Source organism: Pinus tabuliformis, chromosome 3_2, assembly GCF_031772625.1.
Source record: "Pinus tabuliformis cultivar Carrire ecotype Pingquan chromosome 3_2, CPIR1, whole genome shotgun sequence".
NCBI lineage: Eukaryota > Viridiplantae > Streptophyta > Pinopsida > Pinales > Pinaceae > Pinus > Pinus tabuliformis.
The window spans coordinates 776,291,175-776,302,281 of record NC_142302.1 but is presented as its reverse complement, the minus strand read 5'-3'; the positions used below and the strand labels follow the sequence as shown (position 1 = coordinate 776,302,281).

Sequence of the window (11,107 nt, the reverse complement as noted above, 5' to 3'; positions counted from 1 at the left end):
TGCTCACAAGATGATTCTCGAAAAATCAGAGTTGTCTATGAGTTGCAGTTACCGGGGATCCTAATGAAGTTGTTTCAGATTTTCTGAATTTGGTCTCATATGGTGCTGGAGGTGTTGTCAAGCTTTGCGACTTTTGGATTTGCAAGAGCTATGTCTTGCAATACGATGGTGCTTCGTTCAATCAAAGGGACCCTGCTTTATATGACTCCTGAACTAATACGCGAACAACCATACAATTATACAGTAGATGTCTTGAATTTGTCTGTTGCTGCGCGCCCAGGAGATAATAGATAGGATCCCGAGAACTCATTTCATCAAGTGTTTTGCAAAGTTGGGTTGTATTTTTATGCACATAGAGTAGGATGGGGAAGAGTTTAAGTAGCAGACAACAGAGGTGGTCGCTGCAAGGCATGACGGCCCTAGTCACTGGCGGTACAAAAGAAATTGGACGTGCTGTTGTGGAGAAATTAACTAGTTTAGGAGCTGCTGTTTATACATGTTCGCATGCAGAGAAGGATTTTAATGAATGTTTGACTCAGTGGAAGGAATCTGGGCTGCAGGTTGATGGTACAGTCTGTGATTTATCATCTCGTTCAGCATGAGAGGAGCTGATTGAAAATGTTATTCGTTTTGCAATGGGAAACTCAATATGTGGATTAATAATGTTGGTACAAAGATGAGGAAGCCCATTATGGGTTATACAGCTGAGGATTTCTCATTTCTTATGTCTACCAACTTTGAATCAGCTTGTCATCCATCTCAGCTGTCACATCCTCTACTAAAAGCATCAGAAAAGGGAAGCGTTGTTTTCATTTCATCTGTTGCTGGTGTTGTAGTTATTTTCTCTGGTACCATATATGCCGCCAGCAAAGGAGCAATGAACCAACTCACAAAGAATCTTGCATGTGAGTGGGCAAGTGACAACATACGTGTTAACTGTGTGGCACCATGGTATACCAAAACATCACTCGTGGAGAAGCTCTTGGAAGACAAAGAGTTTGTAGAAAAGATACTTGATCGTACTCCTTTAAAGCGTCTTGCTGAGCTTCATGAAGTTTCATCCCTCGTAGCTTTTCTTTGCCTACCTGCAGCTTCATATATTACTGGTCAGGTTATTTCCGTTGATGGAGGAATGACAGTAAACGGTTTCTATATATGAGACCAGAAAGTAAGGCTTAGTATTGTGTTTTTCTAAAATACCAAGGGTCTTTTGAACAAGGTTTCACAGAATAGATTGAATTGACCTGCACTTTTGGAGCACCCGTTTGTACAGGAGAGCCAAGCAGAGACAAATTACTAAATGTTGGGTCTGAATATGAAGGTGATGGGGGGACTGTAATGGACGCAGTGGAGTTGGAAGCAATCATTACCTCCTTTCGAGACATGGAAACTGGAGAAGTTTCTCAAAATAAATCTCCCAACCTTCAGATACTATATCCTGTAAGAAAGCTTCACTTGAAAAAATCAAGGCACAAACTGAGACTTGTTATGACTCATCTGCTGAAAGCAACACATCAACAAGCATATCTAAAGGAAGCCACCAACAGGGTAGTTTTTTACATAATGACCAATAGCAACAGCTGCAACCAGTGGGTTTGTCTACGATGGCAGTATCCTTCAAATGGCAACCGTGAAGCTTAGTAAACAGCAGCTATTCAATTTTGTGAGGAGTTTAGAGGTAAACTGTGTTTTTTTAATTACACAGCAGTTTCGTAGCGCGCTACGAAACTGCTGTAGGTGATGATTTTAAGCGCAGAGCAGCTATTGTGATACTGTGAGCGGGAGTTGAGGAAGAGAAACACCTGTCTATCAATACCACCTACAGCACATCAGAAACATGGCAGCATTCCATACCTGGGGTTATTAAAAGATTTGGGAACATGCTGCTACACTTTCGGAGAATGTTGGGAGACAGAGACCGTTAAAATAGAGCACATCTTTTGGTCAATTAATGAGCCATCAGCGCTTTCAAGCATCCAAAGTCAGCGTTCCTTGCATCTTTAGCTCAGCCATCTCAGCCTAACTGAAGGAGGACAGCTGTCAAGGATCCAAGAAGAATCAAGCATACGAGGAGAATGGAATTAGTGTTTTAGTTTGATTAGGATTTTGTGTAATTACAACTCAGCATGTTTGTAATTAATGAATTAGTTAAATAGCATGTAGGAGTAGTTAATAGGGCCTTCGAGCCCATTCTAGAGGGAGAGGAATAGATTCCTATAAAGGGATCAGATTAGGATGTAATAGGGGTTGGAGATTTTATAAAAAAACAGAGTTTTTATCAGCTTGTGTAAGAAGACTTTGACAGTAATACAAGAGTTACTTTTTCTTCCCAAGATTCATTATATGTTTATGGCTCAGAACATGTGTGGTTTTGTCATTATCTTTTATGTATTTTACAGCTCACTAAATATGCAATCACTCTGAATTCACCTAGTGCTCAGACTTCCTGTGCTTATTTATGAGTTGAGTTTTTTGGAGAGATGTTTTGAGTGTTAAACGTTATATGCCTTGGCTTCTATGATTAAGTGATCAATAGTTTACTGCAGAAGTGTATGACTCCATGAGCCCAATGGAAGAAGTGTTGTTTTGTATTTCCAACCAGCTTAAATTTCATCTACTGTTTAAAGAGTTAGCCATCTTTTCTTGCCCTTAATGCATATCAAAAATCTGTGAGAGAGCCCTCTCTGACTAAGGAGGCTAAACCTTAGTCTAAAGCTAGGTTTGAAACAGTTACACATGATCTTGCTAAGTAGCAGCCCTTAGTACCGGATTTTGTGATAACACGTGTATTGAAAATCACATTGTGTATGGCTAAACTCGAACAAAACCCAAATAATGGAATACATAGGAAATACAAAGAAATCCAAATAAAATCCACAAAGCCAGATTTCAAACGGAGTTCAATTGCCCCTTTAATCCTTTCGGGTCCATCCTCTGATCGCTTATGACAATCACAACAGGCAGGATCCCCTTTGTATTGTTGTGATCCCGATCCCCTGATCTTCAATCACTCGGATCAGATCCTGACCGTTGATCTGCAATCTCTAATCTGATGACTGATAGTCATTTCGGGCGCACAACTTGCACGGGGATTAACGCCTGAAAAAGTAGTTTCCTCTCTCCTCCTCGCTGCTACGTTTTGACCAATGTATGGAATCAGGTGGATCTCATCCAATACCGCTTACTGCTTGAAGCCTGCCTGAAATACCGCTTACTGCCCTCCTTCCGAAACTCAAAAGGTTTAGTCTACTTTCTATAGATTCTTCGAGTCTGCCTGGCCGAGACTACCCATGTGATTTATCCAAATTTCCATGTAAAATGCTCTTTATAAAGGTTTAGCACTTAACAAAGGTTTTTAGCACATAAGTCTAATATTAACCCTTAGGGCACATTTAATAAGAAATGCCTCCTTTTCTAAGGACATTGGGCAAATCTTATTTTTACTATAGCTCCTTCGTCCGGAGTCTGTTTTGGCCCGTTCAAATTGCGTTGGATTCAAAATGAAACAATCTACAAAATGAGACCATGTTCAAAATCATCCAATGACTTTCATTTTCCCTCTGTGAGGAAAATTCATAGACTTAGAAGTCTATGTTAGATCCATTTTGGATCACGCCTTCCCACTAAAAAGCTTTTGGACTCCAAAAGGCTGATATAATGATCTGAACAGTAAATGAGAGTAACAACACCCTCTTCCTTTAGCCTTCATACACTTGCCTACATGGCTAGTGCCTTTGAACCAAAATCTTTGAACACTCCCTTCCTAGATGTGCTTGTCCTCCTAGGAAGAACTGTTTTCCTCCTGTTAACATTGTCCTCCTTGATTTCATGCAAAACTCCCGTTGAGAAGGTTACAAAAGGTGGTTTGAACTTCTCTGCCTTGATCCTTGATCCAAGGTGGCTCAAACCAATGTGAAGTTGCATCTTCTTCACAAAATTTTCATTTGTACCTGTTTCACATACTGTCAACAACAACTATTAACAACAAGAGAATTACAGATGACAACTGGATGGCCTAAACTCCCGCTTCAACAAAAGAAATAGATTTCACATCTTGTGAACACCTCCATGTCTTTACATTTGCATACAAATGATTAACTAGACAACAAGCCAACAAAACATGCCTTTAAAACAAATGACCATTCAAGTCAAGCATGTCTTTACATCTTTTTCTACATGCTTTTCCAAAGATGAAACACTTCATCATTATCTCCATCTTGGAGACCAAATAATCTTTTCCCAAGTCAATATTGCATTACATGCATGTTTAAAAACAAAGCAATCAACCCTTCAAGTTAATTACACATACATGTTCAAATACAAGGAAATCATCGACATCCCTGTGTTCATGCATATTATTCTTATGCATGCATTTCATCCTTCAACTTTCACTTAAGTACACTGTACTTTCAAATCTAAAATGAAATATAATGTTGCAGCAATAAAGTGAGTCTCCTACTCAACTTTTCCATTCACCTTCTTGGTAAAAACCTGCAACTTGCATCTCATTAACAAAGAAATGCATTCTATTGATTTGATGCATTTTCCAAAGACATGTAATCTTAATTGGATAAGAACTCTAACCATTTCTTACCAATCCATTCCAAAGGTCCTTCCTTTGTCTACACATCAACAAAAACATGTGAATCATCCTGAAACATATAATTCATGGAATCTTTCTTTCCATTCCTCCCATTTTCTCTTTCCACCTTCTTCAAGATTTGTGGAAGCATTGTTGGATTCAGAGTCCAACATTTTGCAGCAATATGTCCTTGCTTATGGTAGTAAGTGAAACACATGTGCATCTTCTTGATAGCATGATTTGCCTTGTCCAATGGACCTTTGGCTTTTTGCTTCCTTTCCTTCAAAAGTTTCTTGTATGTGGCCATTCTCTTTCGACATCTAGAAACATTATGGTTAATCAAACCACAAAAGGAACATGCAATTCTTTTCCCACACTTATATGGAAATTTACCATCCTAAACATAATCAAAAGGAATATGATTAGAATCAGATTTATACCTTTCTCTTTCACCTTTATTTCCTTCATGAGGAGGTGAATTGAATGAAGAAGTAGCTCCCTTTGGAACACCATCAACCTCTTCAATGGTTTCAAAGTTTCCATAACTCTCTAGTTCAAGTGTATGCTGATTTACACCTTATTTCTGCAAATTATGCTTCACACTATTGCATTCCCCAAGAATACAATCTTCACAATCTTGAGGTAGAAGACCTGAAATGAAGATCCTTCTTGGAACTATTTCAATGGCCTTCATGGTAGCTTTGGAACTTTATCCATAAGACTGTCGATAGCCAAGACCCAAATACTTAGGCCTTTCCTCAACTATTATTGGCTCAACAATACCCTGTGCATGTTTGCCCAAGCCTTTTCCTTCACAGCCCATCTTGGACATTAACTTGGAACCTACGCCTCTAGTATGTTTTTCAAATTAACCAATATAAACATTCTTAGAGGAAATTGAAGACAAACTGGAATTATTTACCTCTTCTTCAATCTGATACTTGACTAAGGCTTCCTTGGCAACAAAGAGCTGTGTCTCCAACTCATGCATCATTTCTAGGTTCATATTTGCAATATGAAGTTGCTTCTCCATTTCCCGCAATTTGTTAGAAAGCAACTGCTTCTCTTCCTTCATGGAATTCAATTGCTCTCTAATTCTGGTGCTCTTCCTTCCATCCTCATACATTTCTCTCACCATGTCCATCATGGTGAACAAGTCTTGCTTCTTGTCTTCTTCAAAGACTCTTGTGAAGAAATAAGAATCTGAGGACTCGCTTGTAGAAGTTGTCATTACCAGAATGAACAAACGAAATTCAAATAAGATTAACAAAGAGCTTATTCAAGCAAACTTTTGCAACAAACCTCTTGTGCTTCAAGGATTGCTTTGAGGTCCTTTGAGATAAGGAGAATTCCTTCAGCCCTTCTTCCTTCTTGTCCTATCATGGACTTAGCTTATCAGTATCTTTCCCTTCACCTCTGCAAACTCAAACAATAGTCAGTTTATAAACTATCAAATAACAAAATCCTTGCTACTTTTTGAAAACCTTTCAAGTCAAACAAGCATATACTAGTACCACTTGCATCATGATACAACTTGCTCTGGTATAACCAACTCTAATATAACCTTCTTTGAAGGTGGGTTTAATCAACCAGCTCTGATACCACTTAATCTGAAATCAGGCACTAAAGGCTTCTTGTCAGCTTACAAGAACCTCTCCCACTCCAAAGCTTATATATTCCCAAGATCTAGCTTATGATTAACCAATTGTGGAATCAAAAGTGCTTGAAATAGGTGTATGCTTATGTTTGTTTTTAACTGTTTATGTGCTTGAACTGATATAAAACATATAACAACAAATAAAGCAGCAATTGTAATGCAGCAATAAGCAATCACACATAACAAAAATATAATATGGAGTTCACCCTGATATCTTGGGCTACGTCTTCTTGAGCACTAATCAAATCGATTAGGCTCTTTGGGATTATGGCTTCAATTATTTTACAAGTTCAACACTCAAATCCATTGGTTTAAAACTGAACTTATGGGTTTAGAGTACAATCTTATCCTGCTAGCTATCCATAATATGCAGACAGATCTAGGCTTCTCTGGACTAGATTCCTTCAATCAGCGCTCTGAGCTATCTTAAGCTCTAGCTTGCACCAACTCCCTCAGAATTCTCTTACTGTCTCTGGAACTCCTTTTGTCTTTACCACACATCAGACACCAACAATAGCTTGATCATTTGATCTCTTTGTTGTTCTGTAGCTTCATTATAGCTCCATGGCTCTTTGAAGTCTGATGTGAGCTCTCTGGCTCTGGCTCTCGGCTCTGGATCTGGCTCTTGGCTTTGGCTCTTGCTCTTAGCTCTGGCTTTGGCTCTTGTCTCTCGGCTCTAGCTCTAGCTCTTGGCTCTGGCTCTGGCTCTTGGCTCTGGCTCTAGCTCTTGGCTCTCATCTCTGGCTCTCACGAGCTTCTAGTTTCACTTGACCTCCAAGCGAATCTCTACAACCTTCATGCCCCCTGTCAATTGAGCTCCCTGTGCTTTTTATAATACATCAGTTATAGTCACCTCCATCATTGAAGACTGATTGTTCCATTACAAGAATCCATTTACAAATGGAAAGGAACTGGCGGGCATGGCCACCCGATCATTTTGCTTTCCTCTGGCCAAAATAGCCAAATAACAGAAATACATAGGAAAATGCATGCAAAACACATCATGGGCCTTAAGCCCAGACTTCAAATAATATGAAATCATATATATAATCCTTATTAGGTCTGTGCCTCGATCGCATATCTCAATCACATGTCGCATGGTGCATTGGCCCCTTTGTATCATCGCGATCCAATTTACTGACCTCCGATCACCTCGATCGGTGCCTCATCGGCGATCAACATTATCACTATATCGCTTATCAGCGTATCGTAAATCACATTGGGTATGCTAAACCCAAAGAAAACCCAAATAATGGAATACACGGGAAATAAAAAGAAATCCAATGAAAATTCGCAAAGCCAGATTTCAAACGAAGTTCAATCGCCCCTTTAAACCTATCGGGTCCGTCTTCTGATCGCTTATCGCAATCGCAATAGGTAGGAGCCCCTTTGTATTGCTGCAATTCTAATCCGCCGATCTCTGATCGCTTCGATCAGATCCTGACCATTGATTTGCGATCTCTAATCCGACGACTGACAGTCATTTCGGGTGCACAACTTGCATGGGGATTAACTGCTCGAAAAAATGGTTTCCTCTCTCCTCCTCATAGCTACGTGTTGGCCAATGTATGGAATCAGGCGGAGCTCGTCCAATACTATTTATTGCTTGAAGCCTGCCCCAAAATACTGCTTACTGCCTTCCTTTTGAAACTCGAAAGGTCTATTTTCTATAAATTCTTTAGGTCTGCCTCACCGAGACTGCCCACGTGCCTTATCCGAATTTCCATGTAAAACCCACATTATAAAGGTTTAACACTTAACAAAGGTTTTTAGTGCATAAGGCTAATATTAACCCTTAGGCCACATTTAATAAGAAATGCCTCCTTTTCTAAGGACATTGGGCAAATCTTCTTTTTACAATAACTCCTCTGTCCGGAGTTTATTTTTCGCCCATTCAAATTGTGTTGGATTCAGAATGAAACAATCTACGAAATGAGACTATTTTCAAAATCATCCAATGAATTTCATTTTCCCTCTTTGAGGAAAATTCAAAGACTTAGAAGTCTATGTTAGATCTATTTTGGATCAAGCATGACAAAGGAAATTATCTTTGTTCCCGAGGTTGGTTTGGATGAAATAATTTTAGTATCAGAGCCACTTTATGGGAAGTATGAAAAATCAACGCTCATCGATAATGATCTATCAGACTCATTCCAATTCCCAGCCCTCAAGCGCGACATATACATAGAATTAGTAAAAAAATAATATGGGACACCGATGATCAAGGAAAACAATGACTTTAGAGGGATCTAGCAGTCCACCCTACTAAATTTGAGGTGTTTTCATGTGTTTGACACAACTCTTGCAGCAATGCAATGCACCTACTCACGTGATTTTCACTTTGGGATTGTGCAGTGGAGGCAGGCAAAGCAGCGGAGGAGATTTGAACCTGTGACTTGTTCGGATCTGAGCTAGTTTTGTGTGTAACAGGTGGAGATAGTACTGAGTACTTGAAATGAGTATTGTACTATGTATTTTTACATGTTCTCAATCATTATAATATACAAATAGTGTGGGGTTTTTAGCTGTATGCTTTCCCCGAGTTACATACAGTGTTAATGTGCGCATGCGATTGATGTTTCATTGTTTTTAATGCTGCTAAATTGATGATCAACGTAGAGGAGGTTATGTATTATGCATGTATTCCGCAATAGTGTATAATCGGGATAATCTCTGTGAATAAGTGTTTATTATTCAAAATTTCTACATGGTATCGAAGTTGGTTGATTTGTAGAAAATGTTCTACAGGATATCAAAGCGGGATTGATCATCAGATCTATTATTCATAAAGTGTTTACATTTTATTTCTTTAGGCAGAGTCTGTAATCGGGCCAGGTAGCCTCTGGATTCATCCTTCCTTTGGAAGATGAGATATTCGGTAAAAGCCCATACAGTCGATCTCTGTACAAGAAATACTTTGTTCTCACAAATTTTAGATCAGAAGCGGTTGAGTTTTGAGCTAGTGGAATGGCGCTCAAGGATAAACTCAGAAACATCAAAGCTAAGGGGAAGGAGAAGGGTTCTCTTTCCAAATCCAGTTCTTCCAATGACGGGAAGAAGGTTGACAAGTTGAAGGTGAGATGCTTTCGTTCATGAGTTGGGCCATTATGCTACTAATTGCCCAAAGAAGAAATCCAAGAAGGGATCCGGGGAAGGATCTGAAGGTGAGGCGCTTGCTTCACAGTTTGAGTTGGATTTCACACTCTTCGCATGCATGGTTTCATCCATGGTGGGAAGTGGTTGGTTTCTTGACAGTGGAGCTTCTTTCCACATGACCGGTGACAAGAGTTTGTTTAGTACTTTAGAGGATAAATATCTCCAGATACTCATAGCGATGGGTAATGATGAGAAGTATAATGTCTCAGGTGTAGGCATGGTTATTTTTTAGAGGGAGCATGGAGCTCACCATACTTTGACCGATGTCAAGTATGTACCAGGACTGAAGAGAAACTTGGTGTCAATCGCGATGCTGGAAGACGGAGGCTATGATGTAGTCTTCAATAAGGGAAAGGTTTTCCTTGGACACATCATTACTAGACAGGTGAATCAGATTGGTTCACGGGTCAAGAACTTGTATGCTATTGAGGTTCAAGATGCATGCAAAGCCTTGAGCAGCGAGGCAACTGATGGAGACTTGGTGGTTGAGAGGGAGCGTATATTACCTCTCAACATGTAGAGCCAGAAGAAGTCTCAGACGATTGTGGAGGAGCCACGATTGGTGCAGCAGCTTTAGGAGGTTGTGGAGCAGCCACAACAAGGGAAGCTGAGAGGAGATCAAGTAGAGACATCTACTCATGCAGAGACCTCCAATAGGGGGAAACTTCGATCCAGGTGGGCAGAGGGATCGCATGCAGCCATACCTCCAGGTAGGAGGTGGGGTGATGTGGATTGATCGTCCCAAGGAGGAGGGGCAGGATCCTTGAGGTACCCAACCTCTTGGATGAGGCCTTGCTACGGGAGCCCCGATGTGGAGTAGCAGGAATTGACTGGTTGGGTAGAAAAAAATGCAGATGGAGCGGTAGAGAGATCGACAGTGTAGGGAATCCTAGGACAGTGCATAGCTAGCAGGCTGCAGCAATGCGAGAGGCACAAGTGTTTTGCACAGTGCTAGGTGGCACAAAGAGGTGTGCAATGGTGCGAGATGCATGGAGATGTTGCAGTAGCACAGATGCTAGAGAGGGAGCACTTGTCAGCAGCAGGTAGAGCTTCAGCATCAGAGTATGTTCCTAGCCCAACAGAGTGGTCAGTTGGGAGTGTTTTTTGTTCCAAGTGTTGTTGGAGCAAGTGGACCGGGCAAATGTGTTGCATGCAGAACATTCCAGAGTTGTAGGATAAGGGTTGCAAATAATCCATATCTTGTTGAGAGGGAGTGTTGAAAATGCAACAAGATGATGGAGCTTAGTGGAAAGAAGTCGCCTTCACTAAGTGGGCCCGCAGGCTATTTTTGGCGCAAAGTCTATTTTTAGACATATGGATCATGGTATATGAGTTGCAGGATGCTTTTTATGGATGATTGGTCATGTTGGGAAAAATAGATGGAATTCTATTTTTGGTTCACAGCGGAGTGATCAGAGTCTATTTTTAGACTGCCAGGCTAAAAATAGAAATAGTCAAATATTATTAGCCCTTAGTAATATTTGGACTCTAAACATTATCTTATTCTCTTGGAGCACTTCAGTTCGAGCTACGGATGTGGCACATGCAGCTGCCAGAAGGAAATATTCTTTTCTTATGAGTCAGTTGAGCTATTGCATGCAGGACTTCAGTTAGAACTCATGTGGTTGATTTTGGTGGAGTTGATTGTGGAGTTGATGGAGTTGTGCTCAGTTTGACTTGGTTGAACTAGTTGTATTCAGTCTAACTAAAGA

The 11,107-nt window shown here is 40.3% G+C and overlaps 1 pseudogene; it reads left to right on the top strand.

The window, feature by feature from the left end:
* The first annotated feature begins 362 nt into the window (after positions 1-362).
* LOC149182924 (tropinone reductase homolog At5g06060 pseudogene) lies at positions 363-1,159 on the top strand (annotated as a pseudogene).
* The last annotated feature ends 9,948 nt before the right edge of the window (positions 1,160-11,107 follow it).